The sequence below is a fragment of the Ictidomys tridecemlineatus genome, chromosome 10, assembly GCF_052094955.1.
Source record: "Ictidomys tridecemlineatus isolate mIctTri1 chromosome 10, mIctTri1.hap1, whole genome shotgun sequence".
Lineage (NCBI taxonomy): Eukaryota > Metazoa > Chordata > Mammalia > Rodentia > Sciuridae > Ictidomys > Ictidomys tridecemlineatus.
Genome location: NC_135486.1, coordinates 109,955,142 through 109,972,232, shown reverse-complemented (window position 1 = coordinate 109,972,232; position 17,091 = coordinate 109,955,142). Strand labels below are relative to the sequence as shown.

Below are 17,091 nucleotides of genomic sequence, written 5' to 3'. Positions count from 1 at the left end.
GGGACCACAGCAGCCTACGACTATTCTCCCACCGGTTCTATCCGCATCGATTGTTTGGCACAAGCCTTTGAATGGTTGATTTTTTTTTTTTCCTGCGCTAAATTCATTTCCCAGAAAATGTCAAGCATCACCAAGGCCACCGAGGATGGGACACGCGCTGCTCTCGGTCCTTTGTTCTGACTCTCTTCTTTTCATACACAAATGCGGTATTTTGCTTGGCAGCTCTCAAACCGCTGTACCTTGAACTGAGCCAATAGCTGGGGCGCTGTCCTCCCCCCCAGGCTGCCCCCACTCCCGTGTCCCCCCCCCTTCCAAGGCCCTTTGCAAACAATGGCTTCAGATATGATTCACCGTCAAGTTTCTCCAATCCCAGCTGAATGGTGGGCCTGACCTGGGCAGCTACAGGACCCTGTGTGAGTTTTATCATTGCTCTGACCCCCCAAACACCCGACAAGAACAGCTGAGAGAGGGGAAAACTCATCTGGGCTCATGGTTTCAGGGGTCCAGCCCGTGGTGGGCCGACCCCATTGCTCTGGGTCCAGAGGCTGTCACAGAGCAGAGAGTCAACCACAGGGAAGATGGAGAGTTCAGGGGACGGCCTCTTCCAGCCACACCCACCTGCCCACAGTGTCCCCCGCCAAGTCTGTCCGTGCAAATTAGGGTGGACTGATTAGGTCACAGCCCCACAGTCCAGTTGTTTAGTGACAGGGGTCCCCTTTAGGCTTTGAATATGGCCCTTGCTCTTCGGGCCACGGTGACTTAGGTTTAAAACAGACACTTGTTTTTTCTCCTCCTCTCTCCCTCCTGGCCCTCCTCTCTGGCCATCTCTGATCTTGTCCTCCCTAATCTGGCCTTGGAGGGGGCAGGGTGGCCTTTCTTCCTGTCTAGGCATTGTGTGTCCTTGAGCATGCACACTGGAACCAAGTCATTCAGACCTCTCCGACCTCTGGGATGGAAGACCATCTAAGAAATGACTATTTCCCAAATCAGCAAGTGCATTACAACTCGGGACAGAGGGCGCCTGAAATACAGCTGTTAAATCACCTCTTTGCCACCCCTCCTTGCTCCCCTGGTGGGGAGAATCATGGAATCGGGGACAGGAGTCCCCCTCTTTCTCCTTTGCTAGCAAAGCAATGAAACTTCTTTTTCCGTCTTCTCAAAACCTTGTCTTCACTCTCCAGTTGGCAGGGGGCTGAGGACCGAGCTTTGAATAACAATGTCACCTCCTGCTTTGGGGGGACACCTCATATCCCACCCGTAACCGACCCTGGGTTGTTTGCAATAGGAGTCTGAGTGGTGCCCAGCTCCTGGGTCGGAAGGGGCCTCTCCTCCTTGCCCCTCCCACCAGGCAGACCTCCAGGCAGCCCCAGCCTCCGATCCTAAGTCTCCCCCATCTGCTCCCTGGGGGTCCTGTTGAAGCAAACCCCTGTGAACAGCTGGAACCCTGTGAGGCGAGGGCTGAGAATTTCATGATCACATCAGCAGCAGAGCAAGGAGGCTACGGGCATTTTAAAAGTGAGATCAGCTTTGCATTGGTGGGTTTTCTCCTTGGCTGCATCTTTTTCTGGACCTGTCCCCTTAGGCCCCGGGCTTGGTGCTGGGTAAACAGCTGTGTTTGAGGGTAGGATGAAAGATGACTGGTAGGTGACCCACTGGGATGGCACCGGCTCAGGGGGTGTTCCTAAGCTTGGAGACCATGCCTCGGGATATAACAACAAAAATACTGATCCTCCATATTTTATGTTCCATCCACAGTTGTTAAATTTTTTTTATGTTTGTTTGTGTTTTGGGGAGTACTGGGAATTTAACCCAAGGGTGCTCTGCCACTGAGTTATATCCTCAAATCCTTGTTTTCCTTATTTATTTTTAAATTTTGAGGCAGGATCTCACTCAGTGGCTTAGGGCCTTGCTAAGTTGTTGAGGCTAGCCTCAAACTTTGGATCCTCCTGCCTCAGCCTCCCGAGTTGTTGGAATCACAGATGTGCACCACCACTGCACCCGGTGCTTTTTATGTATTAATAGTTAGTCTTCGAAACAGTCCTACTGGTTGCCAGCAATACCTTTGTCTAAGGTGGCTCATAGCAGGGGTTATGAGTTAAACTGTGTCCCCTCAGGAGAGGTTGAGGTTCTAACTGCCAGTCACTGAGGGCTGGATTTGAATCCCCACCATTTCCAGCAGCTCCTCATATTCCTTTCGGCAAAAAAAAAAAAAAAAAGAAAAAAAGAAACAAAACACCCCTCCTCTGAGGCTCAATGTGCTGATCTACAAGGTGGGGGCTCGTCCATCCTTCAAAATCTATTTTACTGAGCACCAACTAGTGCCACCTGTGAAAAGTGATCTTATTCGGAAACAGGGTCTTTGCAGGTGAACAAGATGAGATCATTAGGGTGGGTCCTAATCCAACATCCTGGTGTCCTTGGAAAAGGGAGGGATGTGTCCATAAAGATATGCATGGAGGGGAGACAGCCATCTACAAGTCACCGGGACAGGCCTGGGACAGAGTTGCTTTCACAGCCCTGGGTTGTAGGGACCAGCCCTGCTGACACCTGGCTCTTGAACTTCTGGACTCCAGAACCATGAACCAGTGCATTTCCGTTGTCCTGCAGAGTGGGGGACTCTGTCGTAGCAGCTCTAGCAACAGATAAAACGGCAAATGATTTATGAAGGATCCACTCCCATGGGAGACGGGAGAGGAAGTGGGGGAGGAGGGGGAGGACGAGGCGAGGCCTCAGGTCCTGCTTGGGAGGAGGCGGGCATGAGAGCTGGGGCCACAGAAATAAACCGTGGCTCATGTTTGCAATACGATGTGGATTTTAACGGAACTTATGGTGTATAAATTGTGACCTGAGCAGAGACATCTGAGTTGACCCTGTTTTCGAATAAAGTCACTTTTCACAGGATCTCAGTCCTTGTTGCTGCCCTCGAATCATTCACTCACTCACTCAAAAAAGCATTCATGGAGCCAGGCATGAAGGCGCACACCTGTAATCCCAACTACCCACCCAGGAGGCTGAGGCAGGAGGATGGAAAGTTTGAGGCCGGCCTTGGCAACTTGGCAACTTAATGAGAACCTGTCTTTTAAATAAAAGGACTAAGGATAGAGCTCAGTGGTAGAGTGTCCCTGGGTTCAATCCCCAGTACCCACCCCCCAAAAAAGATATTTATAGAATGCCTATTAAGAATTAGGGATGAGTTTTGCCAAAGAAGCCTAGAATGAATTTATTTCTTAACATTTGGAGTAACTATTGTTTTGAAAATCTCTCTTCTGTATGGCTCATTTATCAGTTTCATATATAGTTAGGTTCATTTTAAAAATTTTTCTTCATCATTTTAGGCACCCCATACACACACATACCTTGTGGAGTTGATTTTTGAAGTTCAGGTGAAAATTGTATAAAAAGTATTGCTATAGCCCAAGAAGTACCGAATCCTCACCTGTCCTTTGTGAAATTAACCAATTTCAATAATTGTGAGGTTTATCCTCCAATATTTCTGTTTTCAAACATTAGTAGATACAGCTGGATGTGGGAGCACACACTTGTAATCTCAGGGAGGCTGAGACAGAAGGATCGTAAGTTCAAGGCCGGCCTCAACAACTCAGTGAGACTCTGTGTCAAAATAAAAAGTTTAAGGGCTGGGGATGTAGCTCAGTCGGTAGAGTGCTTGCCTCGCATGCATAAATAAAATAAAAAATTTAAAAGGCTGGAAATGTAACTCAGTAGTAAAGCCCTCCTGGGTTCAATCCCTAGTACTAAAAAAGTTATTAGCTATATATCTTATTATTTTCTTTTATACAGAACAAAGCTCCACATTAAAGACTTTTTTATCTCTCTTTTTTTTCAGTATGTAGAGATCCTTTTATTTTTAACAACTGCACAGTATCCAGTATGGATGTACCTGTTGTTCACTGCCTTCCTTTGGGTGAGGGTTTATTCCACGCTCCTCCCACAGCCCATCTTGGAAGTATCCACTTTGTGTTGTTGGAAGTGGACCTTTGGTAGATTTTTGGATATGGATTGCTGGACCAGAGCCAAGTGGTAGGAGATCAACAGTGACCCTCTTTCTGTGATGCTTTTCCATCAGCAGGGAAGGGGTGGAGAGCAGTTTGTGTTAGTCACCTTCGCATCACTGTGACATAATACCCGATAGAATCACTTTATGAGGAATAAAGGTTCATTTGGGCTCAGGGTTTCAGAAGTCTCACTCTGTGGCTGTGTGGCTCTCTTGCTTTGGGATTATGGTGGCACAGTACATCATGGTGGGAACTCATGGCAGAGGAGGCCTGTCCATCTTAAGGCTGCTAGGAAGTGAGAAGAGGAGTCTGAGGTCCTAATGGCCCTTTGAAGGCCACATTCTCAATGACCTAAATTCCTTCTAATTTCATTCATCCATCCATCCATCCACCCAGCTAACCACCCATCCATCCAAAACTTCTGGTCTAAACTCAGTGAGACCACCATGCTGGACCCAGGGACCACAGTCAGTTTTTCCAATGATAATGCTGTGTAAGAAGTTACCCAGAAACCCCAGTGACTTTCAGCAAGAAATATTTATTTTTCTCGTGCCTGACTCTTCTGGGTTCTTTCTGAGCCTGCTTGATCCTGCTGCATCTGATAGGTTTGGGTCAGCTCCAGGGGTCTTCCTTGTTCTGGAACCACAAACAAACTAGCTACCGACTTCTGCTAATATGGCATCTGCTGGAGCAAGTCAGAGGTCAAGGTCAAGGTCAAGGAGCCCAATAGTACCCCACCCATGGCAGGAAGTGTTTCCGTTAAGAGAGAGCAGACAGGTCATCTAGTTACAGGATGTCTGACCAGAGATGGGAATTTCTGACCTCTGGAGGCCAAGAGGAGCCACCCTGGGGTTCTAGCCACATTGTCATGGCAACTGCTGTTATGGTGACTGATGAGTTGTGGTGGGGGTGGGGCCAGGGTGCTACCCTGGACAGAAGCAGGGCCTTTGCCCGTGCTCCTGGGTAGGTCCTGGGAACTCCCAAGAGCCTCTGTCACATTTTCTGGGTTTCAAATGTTGGGGGCACAACCGGAAGCAAGTTCTCTTCTGCCATGCTCTGCAGTTCTGACAGAGAGGCTTGGATTTAGGGTCTCAGCGTCTATCCTTAGCACAAGGAGCTTTCATTTCTAAGCTTTATTGAGCATTGTGGATTTTTTTTTCTTTGCTTTTTTAAAATAATGACCCATCTAGAACTTCTGAACAAAGTGTAATAAAAGTGACAAATACTGGTACACGGTACACAGGTTGTCACTTTGGATTTACTGTCCCCCAACTTTTTTTCTGGTAAGTCGCACTAAATTTACGCTTTGGGTCCTAATCCATCACTCTATCTTTTAATGCAATATCTAATCTCACCGCTTCTTTCCTTCCTTTAATACAGTTTCTCTTGAGGTGCATTTGCGGGCCTGATTTTTATCATTTGCAACGTGTTTAAAATAATGCATTAGCTATAAATCAGAGACCTTTATTGGGATGCTTGCAAACTCGCTTAAAACACAATAAATTTAGTGCCTTTGATTCGCCCTGGGAAATCTGACAGTAGGAAGAGTGAGCGAGGCCCCTTTGAACTCTGGGGACCGGGGACTTCTCTCTTCAAGGTGAAAATTGAATATCTTCTTCAATGAAGGAAATTTTCAGCTTTAAGACTTCTGTGGGACCAGGATTCAGGAAATGACGTCATAAAACCCAAACCACGTGGGCTGGTAGAATCTGCTAGGAGCCAGATAAATCTTGGTACAAATCTCAACTCAGGCACACGCTGTGTGTCCTTTGATGAGTCACACAACCTCTCCCACCTTGAAGCTGGAAACTGATTGTCTCCCTCCAAGACTACGATGAGAATGAATGAGGATGCCCACTTGGGCATGCCTAGCATAGAGGAGGTGCTCAACACAGGTTTTGTTCTGAGATGGCCCCTCAAAGACTCAAAACTTCCTGCCCTGTTCCTCCTGGGATGGGTTCCTCTGGGAAGGAGAGGCCTGCAAATGTATTGGGTAGAAGTCTCTGGGGCCCAGGACTGGGGAAGTAGCTCAGTTGGTAGAGTGCTTGCCTCACATGCATAAGGCCCTGGGTTCAATCCCCAGCACCACAGGAAAAAAGTCTCTGAGGTCCATGTCTACATTACAGTGTAGAGGAGGGTCCCTAGTCCACCTCAGAGCCTGTTGCTGGAGATGGCTGGGCTCCCATATCCCTGTCCCTGCTTCTAGGGCCTTCCCCAGGGTGACCCTGACCCTAGTTTTTTTTTTTTTTTTTGGTACTGGGGGTTGAATCCAGGGGCTCACCCACTGAGCCAAACCCCCAGCCCTATTTTGTATTTTATTTAGAGACAGGGTCTCCCTGAGTTGCTTAGTGCCTTGCTTTTGCTGAGGCTGGCTTTGAACCTGCGATCCTCCTGTCTCAGCCTCCTGAGTTGTTGGGATGACAGGCACCACCACACCCAACCCTTAGTTTTTTCTGGAAGGAAACATATCTGGGCTGACCACAGAGTCAGGCTCCCTGAGATCTTTCCTCCTAAGTCTACTTTCGACCTGGAACATTCCACCCAGCCTCCCAGCCAGCCTCCCATCTTACAGAAGGGGAGACCGAGGCCCCATGCTCGGAGTGGGGGGCCTGGTGTATGATGCAGGCAGGTGCCAGGAGCCTGGGTCATAGTCTGGTCTAATGCCAGCCCCTGACAGTCTTCAGAGGACCCAGCAGGACAGAGGTAGGACGCAGCAGCCATACCCAGGCTCATGGTACCATGCAGGACACGGTGTCAGGTCCACAGCACAACATGATCCAGTCCCACTAAATCTTGCAGAGGGGTCTTCTACCCACAGGTACATCTCCCTCTCTCTCCCCCACCTTCACTCATTCACTCAACATCCTTAAGACCCTGCCTAGATGCCAGGTTGGAGGCTGAGTACGAACCATCTCGGTCCCAGGCCCTGCCCCTCCTTCTGCTTCTGGACCTCTTACTATTTGAATGCACAAAGCATGTTGGCCTCAGGACCTTTGCATTGACTGTTCCTTGTCAGATGGTTCTTCTCTTAGACACCCTCACAGCAAGGAGTGTCCAGTCCAGGGGAAAGGCCAGTTGCTAGTCTGGACATAGATGCTCCCAGCCTAGTGTGGACAGGACTGGGGTCAGGGAAGGAGGAGCGGGCTGTTCTGGCCCAGCCCTCTCTTGCAGCCTCTCCTCCCGGCTATCTTGTGGATGGACTTGTGTACCTCCTATCCAGATGTCCCTCCTGGGAGCCATGTCAGCTGTGTGCCCTTCCTCAGGCGGAGAGATGGTCCAGGAGCAGGAGGCCCACATGTGGCTCTCCTGCTTCTGGGGCTGGAAACGAGGCCACCCCAGCCTGGGAGCTCCTTCTAGAAGCCCCGCAGCTGAAATCAAGGGGATAAATGTCTCTGGGGCGTCGTTACCAGCGAGACATTTGGGGAACATAAATCTCACCAGGAATTAGTCATTCTAAATGGCTCTGTGTGGTTTTAACTTAGAATAGCACCTAAATTATTCAGCTGGGGAGGGGGAGGGAGGGGGCAGGAGTGAGCTGCCGGGCCTGGTGGCAACCTTGAGTCAGGGGCGGAGAAGCTGGACATCTGTCTGGGGGTGGCCCTGGGAGCTGGTGGGCCGCCTGGATTCCTTCTGAATTTGGCAAATGCCTCTGGGATGTGAGACGGGGAGGCACGACTTGGGCAGCTTCCAGTCCCTGCTTCGGGGCGGGGAGGATGAAGGACCCCATCCCAGGAGCCTGGCACCGGCCCCGGCTCCCTCCTGCCACCTCTGGCCTTTCTGCTCTGCTTTGCAGCCCAGCTCCAGGACGGCTCCAGACTCTGTCCTTAGCCCACTCTGGGGAACCCAGGGCCTCCAGGGCCTGACCTTGCGCAGGGCCACTCGCTCTGTCCTCCTGGGGGACTCTCCTCCCTCTGTTCCCCAGAGCACCTCCACCTCGGGCTCTGCCTCCTGCCTCCCTGGCCAGTCTCTCCAGGGTCTCCTCCGCTCCCCGATGACCTCCTATTGTCTGGGCCTAGGACTGGGACCTGGGGCCTCTGTGCTGACCTCTCTCCCCACTACTGGGAAGCCCAGTGGGTGGACGGCCTCAGAGACACGGATTCATCAATCACCACCAAGTCGGCGTCTCCAGGCCAGGCTTCCCGGAAACCGCAGCCTCAGGCGTGGACTTGACTTTGGATCGCTCTGTCGGGATGTCCAGTCAGACACCTGACCCTCGCCAGCCCCCAGACGAAGCCCTATACCACACCCACCCGCAGGGGACGTCTCCACGCTTCCAGCTGCTCAGGCCCAATCCTCAGTGACCTCCTCGATTCCAGTCTCCCACAGACCTCATCCGTATGGTGTCCGGAGGGTCCCCCAGGCCTCACCCTATGGCATTGAGAGGGTCCCACAAACCTCTCCCAATGGCTTCCAGCAGATCCCTCTGTATCTAATCCATCTGCAAGTTCCACTGGCTCTACCTTCAAAGCACATCCAGAACCCAACCTCTTCTGCTCCTGCCCTCACCCAGGGTGCCACTGTTTGTCCCCTAGGTCACTGTATGACTGTTCCCTGGGAACACCCCAGCCCTCCACTCTAATCTCCTTGGAGCAGACTGAGGCCCATGGTGGGTCACTCCCTTCCTCCTCTGTTCAAAGCTCTCCAAAGGTTCAAGTCACAGAGCCAAGTCCTTCGAAGGGCTAGAAGGCCTCCATCACTGACCTATCTTCTCTTTGCTCAAGCCACTTCTGTTACTGGTCTCCTGGATGTTTGAACATGGGAAGCATGGTGGACCCCAGGGCCTTTGCACTGCTGTTCTCTGTGCTGGATGAATAGTCTCTCAGACACCCACGTGGCTCTTCTCTCAACTTCTTCAAGTCTCTACTCTCAGAGAGGCCAACCCTGATCACCCCACTTAAATTCAAATTTCAAACCCCTGAACTCTGTAACCCTCTTTCACCAGTCTGGTTTTTATTTTGTTTTTGTAACAAGGATTTAACCCAGGGACACTTCAACACTGAGCCACCTCCCCAGCCTGTTTTTTTTTTTTTTTTAATTTTGTGACAGTGTCTCACTAAGTTGCTTAGAGCCTTGCTAAATTGCTGAGGCTGGCCTTAAACTCATGATCCTTGTGCCTTAGCCTCCAGAGCTGCTGGGATTACAGGCTTGCACCACCAGGCCTGGCACCCAGTCTTTTTTTTTTAAATAGCATTCCTACTCTAACATACTATATAATTTACCTAAATATTATGTGTGACTTTAGTTATCTCTTTTCCCCACTAAAATCTAAGTTCCATGATGCGGAGGATTGTCTTTCTGTTCCTGTGTATCCTCAGTGTCTTAAAACGGGTGCCTGGCACATAGTAGGTGCTGGGTGTAAAACTGTTGCTCAGAGGCCTTTGTTTGGATGTAGGAGAACTTAGGACCCAGTTCAGCTTCCAATTCTGCAGGAGGGTGGCAGAACCTTGGAGCTTCTGTCCTGTCTGACACAGTGTCCTGACAGCATAGGGACGTGGAAGGGGCAAAGGGTCCAGCTTTGGGCTTGGGATGCAGTGATCATTCTAGAAATGCGAGACACAGGACGGTGTTGGCAGAATGATTCATCCCGAGGACAATTTTGCTGGGACAACGTTCCATCAGCTAGGAATTCATCCTTCGCTCACCTCCGGCTCTTCTGCCTCCTGCCTGAGGGCATTGCCAGATGACTGGATGAATGTCCCGCCCAGGAACCATCAATTCCTCCCCCAGATGGCCACCTGTCAGCGACAGGCGCTTTACGTCCTGGCGTTTGATCCAGGGTGCTATAAAATTCAGTCACCTGCCCGGTTCCCCTTGACAAGGGCCAAAAGCCAGGGCTCTGTCGCCCACCCCGGAGTGGTTTGGCTGTGTTCATGGGGCCTTGGGCGACAGCGTGTTGCCGCTGGATCCTGCTCCCTCTTTTGCTGGCATCTGCACCTGTGCAGGGAGGGGACATCCAGGTCCCCACGAATGAGGAGGTCGGTGAGGGTTGTGGGCACGAGTTGCTCCAACTTGGAGCTAATTTTGTTTTTAATTGTCTATTCTGAATAAAAAAAAAGTGTCAAAGATCGCAGCAAAATACAAAGTCTGGTGGAGAAAAATGAGAACTTGCAAAAGGAAAAAAAGGACACAGGGAAATGTGACCTGCTCTGTCACCAATACGGTGGCGTCTGTTGGGAAACCTGGGTTAGGACAGTCCCTGGATGTGATTATTGTATCCCATGCTCCCTGTTTTTCTGCATCGATTTCCAAAAAACCTGATGGGGTTGTGGGGGTGACATTAGGATTTGTCACATCCAAGCCTCAGTCTCCTTTTTCTGCAATAATAGCCTCATTTTCATGGTAAACAAGCTCAGCCAATCAGCACACAGCATATCCGGAGCTTGTGACCTATCCGCATTTAGTATAGCCCATAGAGCTTGAGACACGTGACCCCGGATTAGCCAATCAGTGTCTTCTGTGCCCAGGGCTGCAGTGATTGGCTCAGAGATGGGAATCATGACTCAGTTGGTCCAATCAGAGCGAATCCCAGGCACGGCTCCGGTCTTCAGGTCCGAGTAGCTCTGCTAGAGCGCTCCCTGGGGGCACAGGAGCGAGCTGCCCTGGAGCCAGAAGGCGGGGGTTTCAGGAGCACCCTCAACCGGGCTAGGTGGGCGTTGGATTAGGACTCCAACGTCCGCAGGCAGAACAGCAGCCCTGCAGGATTTCCCAGTGCGTTAAGCGCTAATTAGCCCATTGCACTTAAGCTCTAAGAGTAATTACCCCATACCAGGATGTCCTCCCAATTCCACGTTTCCCAGAGAAGTAATGCACCCTGAAAGAGTTATCTCAGGGTCTGCTGTCGGGGAATGTAACCTCAAACACAAAGAGCAGAGAATGCCCATCCAAACGAACCAATGCGGAGGATATCATAGCCAAGAGAACAGGCCTGGATGACAGTGCCCGTGCCCTTGATCCAACCATGCTTGAAGTCCTCACTCAGGATGTTTCAGTAACTGGAACTCATCTTTCCCTTATTGCTTAGGTCAGTTTGAACTTGGGTTTCTTTCATTTGCAACCTATAGAGGACAACTAATATTCACATAGACTCTTTTTTTTTTAAGAGAGAGAGAATTTTTTAATATTTATTTTTTAGTTTTTAGCGGAGGCAACCTCTTTATTTGTATGTGGTGCTGAGGATTGAACCCGGACCACAGGCATGCCAGGTGAGCCGCTACTGCTTGAGCCACATCCCCAGCCCCTCACATAGACTCTTCTATTTTATTTAGTTGTCGATGGACACAACACCTTTATTTTATTTATTTATTTTTTTAATGTGTCAAACCGAGTGCTTCAGACAAGCCAGGCAAACGCTCTACCACTGAGTTACAACCCCAGCCCTCTATGTGCAGTTATGAGAACACTGAAATGGGGTGGAGAACCAAGCAAATTGCTGCTTCCCAAGGGAGGGTAGCCAAGTTCCCTGTGCTGCACACCCTGGCTCACAATGGGAAGGGGTGGGGGAAGGGTCCATGGAAACTTCAAGAAGGGAGGGAGGGGTGTCACTGATGGGGCCCTGTTAAGGTCTGTAAACAAGTCAAAATAACACCTGGTATTTTGCCAGGGGAATGTTAGAGTTCTAAACAAGTCTGGATGGTGCCTGGCAAAATGCCAGAGGGCGTGGTTTGAGAAGTAACAAAAGCGAGCCATTAAGTTTGGAGATTCCTTATTGGTTGACTGATGTATCTAGTTTATGCTAATTAAGGTAAGCTGTGCAAAATGTATAAATAGCTCTGTTGTCCTATAATAAAGGGCTCCCATTCCTGCTGTATCAATCTACACAAGTTGTTCATCACCCCCTCTGCAGGGCCCTATGACACTGATTACTACAACAACATAACCATTAACCAGATGGTTTATAAACATCAGAAACTTCTCACATGCCAGAGGCTGGGAAGTTCAAGTTCAAGGCATTAGCAACCTTCATGTCTGGCAGAAGCTTGCTGGTTCCTGGACAGCGGTCATCTTACCGTGTCCTGACATGGCAGAAGGGATGAAGGTTTCTTCAGGACTAAGGGCACTGAGCCTTCATGAGGGCCTAAATCAACTCCCAGAGGTGATACTTCCTAACACCTTGGGAGTTGGGATTTCATCTATGAACTTGGTGTGGGGAGGGGGCACAGATTAAGAGCTCTTTAGCTTTGGCCTGCTCACTGTGGGAGCACTGAAATTCTTCCTGGTCCTGGGTGGGGAAAAACAGTTCCAGAAGCTGCTGTGTCACATGCTGTCCCCAAGTCTCAGCCCCTGGGAGGGCCCCAAAGCTGGGCTCAGCTTGTTAAAGCTGTCCTCAGTCTGTAGGCAGGGTTGTCCCCTCCCTTGACTGTAGCACTCAGTATCTACCAGAGGCTCCCAAGCCCCCGGCTGAGGCTGCTGGTGAACCCTGGTTCCAGATGGAGCTCCATGCTGGTATCTTGCAGTGTCCCCAGGTGGTTGGGGGAGCTGTTGTGGATGGAGGTGCCTCCTGAGCCCCTCCATGAGTGTGACAGCTTGCTGTTAGTGTAACAAGAAACCGAGATAATAACCAGCTTAGAAAGAGAAAAGGTTTCTCTTGGTTCACACTTGGGGATGTTTCCTTCTATGACTGGTTGGCCCCATACTTGGGCCCTATGGTGCAGCCACACGTCACAGTGACAGCTTGTGGCAAAACCATTCACATCACAGCTGGGACGTGGAAGAAAGGATGAGGAAGGGGCTGGGGTACCAAATTCCTCTTTAAGGGTCTGCGCCCAGTGATCTGAAACCTCCCCCTAGTTCCCCACCTCTTACAGGTCCCACCCGGCCCTAATAGCATCCAGAACTAGGACCAAGACTTAACACATGGGTCCCCGAGGATGTTTATCCAAGCACAGAGTGAAGTCCCCTGCTGAGTCACAGCTGGCCAGCAACTGAGTCTGCAAAAGGCCATCCCAGGGCTTTCTTGTCAGCCGTTGGCGCTCCATGCACAACTCTGGGTTCCTGGTCCTTCCTGCGACTGGAGCAGCTGAGATGTACCCAGTCTAGTTCTAGGGGAGTTCCTGGCCCCCTAGGGGTGGGCACTGAGACATCTGGGCAAGTGAGGAAAGGACCTGGTGACACCTGCCCTATGTTGCCAGGAAGGAGGCCACTCTTGGCCGGGTCAGGGAGGGCTTACCCAGTGAACTGGCTCAGCATGAGGCTGGGTCACAGAGAAAGGGTGCAGTGGGGTGGACAGGGCAGCCAGGGAGAGCAGAGGATTCTGGGAGGAACAGAGAGTCTGACCTTGGCCTGAGGAGCCTGGATCGGCCAGTCTGGCCAGGCTGGGGCAGTGTGGGGGCGGGCAGTCTCTGTGCAGCCTCAGGCAAGAGCGCGGGGATAGGTCCCTGTGTGCCTTCCCTTGACCTTCCCAGTGTGGCGGTGCACGGGGGGGGGGGGGGGGGGGGGGGGGGGGGGGGGGGGGACAGAGCCCAGAGTAGCCACCGGTCCATTTGGTCGGTGAAGACAGACCTCATCCGAGAATGGCAAAAGGGACCTGGAATCGAGAACCGAGAGTGGATGAGTTACTGATGATTTATTTTAGTACCCGGTACAGCTAGGCTTGGAGTCAGTCCTACTTCTAAATCCTCAGTCGGGTAAACCAAGGGATTCCCCCACCTGCCTGGAGCCCTAGATTCAGATTTGCTCTACAGGTTCTGTATCTGCTAATTAGAAGGATGCTAATGTGTCTACCTGTTCCGTGCGTCACTTTGCTCCTCTCTAAAGTGGGGGCAGCACCTCTCCTTGAGGATTCCAATAAGCTCGTATATAAAAGTGTTGGCAAGGCTGAGAGCAGTAGTGCTCACCTGTAATCGAAAAGGCTAGGGAGGCTGAGGCAGGAGGATCGCCAGCCTCAGCAACTTAGCGAGGCCCTAAGCAACTAACGAGACCCTCTCTCAAAATAAAATATAAAAAGTGCTGGGGGTGTTGCTCAGTGGTTAAGCACCCCTGGGTTCAATCCCCAGTACAAAAAAAAATTAGCAACAACAACAACAACAACAATAATAATAAAGTGTTTGTAAACTGTGAAGTGCTGAACAGTTACCCTGAGGATGGTGACCGTGCAGGTCTCTGTAGCGGGGGAAACTGCTTAGGACTGGCATTAAGCCAGGAGTGACCCTGCTGGGGGGTGGAATTTCAGGAAATGGGTCTGGACCAAAGCCAGGTGAGCCAGTACTTGTATTGCTATGGGGACCTCGGGGACCCCTGCATGCAACACTGCCTGCGCACAGTAGGTGTAAAGCATGCAAGTAGAGCGGTCCCCCCAGACACACGAGGTGTGCTTGCTGCTGGAGACAGTCTCAGAACACAGTCCCTCTCTACCATACGCCTTGGGTTTTGTGAAAATCCCTGCCCAGATTACAGCTCCTTCTGCCAGGAGGCCGTGACCGGATTTCCTGGTTGAATGATAAATAGTGGGTTCTGGGCTAGTTAGAGAGCCCCCAAGCTGTGTGGGAGTCAGGGATACCCCAGGGCCACGGGAATCCAGAGCAGACCCAGGAGGCGCTTCCTGCAGACGCCTGATCAGGTCTTCAAGTTGGCAAGTAATTAACGTGCCTAATTAAGGCATGCAGGTGCAGGCTCCTACGGGGGACGTGCCGGGGAGCTGTGTGACACTCGCCACTGAGAGGGTCTCATGCACGGTTGGTACAGCTCACCAGGGACGGCTGGGAGAGAATTAATTAAGATGCAGGTTGGGGAAGCCCAGAGCCCCCAGGAGTAGAGGCCTCACCATGCCACCAGCTTGGCAGAGGGGCTGGGGCCCCAGGGTACAGCAGGGGGTGAGGGGAGCTTCTGGGGTGCCCCACCTATGTTTGTTTGGAAATGGGGAGTGAAAGAGCTGGCGGCGCCTGCCAGACACCCAGGATTTTGCATTTTGTTCATAGAAGCGCCAAGGTGGGACCTGCCCAGTGCCTGCTGTCCTAGGTGCTGTAGACGGCAGCGAGGAAAGCATGGGATCCCTGCTCCCTCTGGAGGGACTCCAGCCTCACCTGTCAGGTGGCACCAAGTGGTAATGCCCAGGTAGGGGTTCAGGGAAGACCCTTTAGAGAAGGAGACGGTTATGGGCTGAATTATGTCCCCCAAGTTCCTATGTTCAAGTGCTAGCCCCAGAACGTCCAAAGGTGGCTGCATTTGGAGACTGGGGTTTTTAAAGAAGCAATTAAGTTAAAATAGGATCCTGACGGTGAACCCTGATCCAATATTACAGGTGTCCTTTCAATCAGAGGAGATCAGGACACAGGCACACACAGAGGGACCACCGTGTGAGGACATGGAGAGAATTCAGCTTCTACCAGCCGAGGAGAGAGGCCTCCGGAGGAACCAGCCCTGTCCACACCTGGACGTTGAATTCCTAGTCTCCAGGACTTCGAGGCAAAATTTTTCTGAGTCCCCCAGTTCATGGCGCCAAGGAACCCGGGGACCTTGGAGTCAAGACCTAGGAAAAGGGGAAGAGTCAGGCTGCCTGAGCAGCGTTTCCAACCAAGGCCCTGGGGTGGGAGCTTGCTGGGCACGTCCAGGGTCCAGCAAGGAGGTCACTGAGACGGAGGCCCCAGGGGGTGGGAGGAAGGGGACCCAGGAGGGGTCTTGTGGTGTGCTGGGAAGGGGGGAGGAGGGCCAGGACCTGCCTGGATGTGTTCCTAGCTCCTCCTGGACGTTGGCAGCCAGGGTCCAAGCGGGGGGTGGGGGGACAGGCTCCATTGAGAGGGGACAGTATTCCCAGGAGACCTCCAGACAGGTTTCAGAGGGACAGCTGGCCTTGGAGCAGCCATGGCCACCCTGTGAAGCTGAGTTCTTCCTGGAGTGCGTCAATCAGCACACACGTGTCCTGCCACCTCATGGAGTCCACCTGCTCGAGGTCCCAGTGTGTCCTGAAGAGCAGAGGCCCCAGTGGAGGCCCTGTTCCCACAAAGGCTCAACGTGGGTGCAGCTCAGAGCCCTGGGGACTCTGAGCATGGGACAGAGGGAGCCGAGCCAGCCAGACGGGCAGTGCCTTAACCAGACCAGATCTGCCTCCACTCCCACCCAGTGAAGGGCAGCCACTGGCCCCGTCCTGAGGTTCAACACCTGGCCACGCTGGAGTGACATGGCCACCTGGGTCTACGAGGCTTCTGTCTGCGCCCAGGGCTCCTTCAGATGCCCGTAGACAGGCTCAACAGAACTTGCCCTGAGAGTGTACTCCCAGGATGCTCTCTGCCACGCTGGCCTTGGGGACCAGGTCCCCACGGTGTGCTGGAACTGCCTGAGCCTGGGAATGGTTCAGATCCCTCCTCACCCCCCACCTCAACTCTCGAAGCTTCTCCCTAACCTCCAACGGAGAATTGGCTTCTCCCAGGAGAATCGACAGGTGACTTCTTGGGAAACGGTGACTCCTGTCTCTCTGTACCCAGATGCACCTTGTCCAGGGCCTGGCTCTCCCCTTCCTGCTTCTCCCTGGAGCCCACCCTGGGCTGCTGCCTTGTTGTCCTGAGTGTCCCAAGAGGTTGGCCAAGGACAAAGTCCCCTCCATCCTTCTCAGGGTCACCTCCCCCTGCTCAGGCCTAGCCACTTGAGATCTCTCTGCTTCACCTGGTGGAGAGCTTTCTGAGTAGAAGCCTCATTTCCTGTACCTCTAGGGGCACGGCCACAGCCCCTGGGCTGAGGGTTTGTGTCAGGCTGACTAGAGCTGGTGTGTCCCTCAGCATCCGGGGAGTGTCTTGCTCCAGCCAAGATCTCTTCTCCTTGAGAGGGGCCCTCATGGTGGGGAAGGCCCTGGGCTCACCTCACAATGCAGCCAGAGGCACGAGGGGTTCCAGGAGAGAAAGTTTGGGTGAGTTTGGGGGCTTCCTCAAGACTTCGGCCCTTAGAAGGTTCTCCCCCTGACCCTAGTCCACGCTCGGCTTCCCACAAAGATGAACACTCCCGCGGCCACATTCCTACCAGTTGATGGCTGCAGGGGAGCTGACTTTCCATGTTCCTCTGTCTTTCCAGACTTGGGGGGTGTTGATCTGCCCTGCAATCTTGGTTCCCTGAGGGGTCCGAGAAAAGCCACTAATTTTCATTTCATGTAGGT

General features: G+C 52.0%; 1 long non-coding RNA gene across 1 annotated transcript; it reads left to right on the top strand.

Moving 5' to 3' along the window:
• The first annotated feature begins 339 nt into the window (after positions 1 to 339).
• On the top strand, positions 340 to 4,190 carry LOC144367054 (uncharacterized). The gene is made up of 2 exons (XR_013426263.1): positions 340 to 413; positions 3,845 to 4,190. It is a non-coding gene; the product is annotated as an uncharacterized LOC144367054 (long non-coding RNA).
• The last annotated feature ends 12,901 nt before the right edge of the window (positions 4,191 to 17,091 follow it).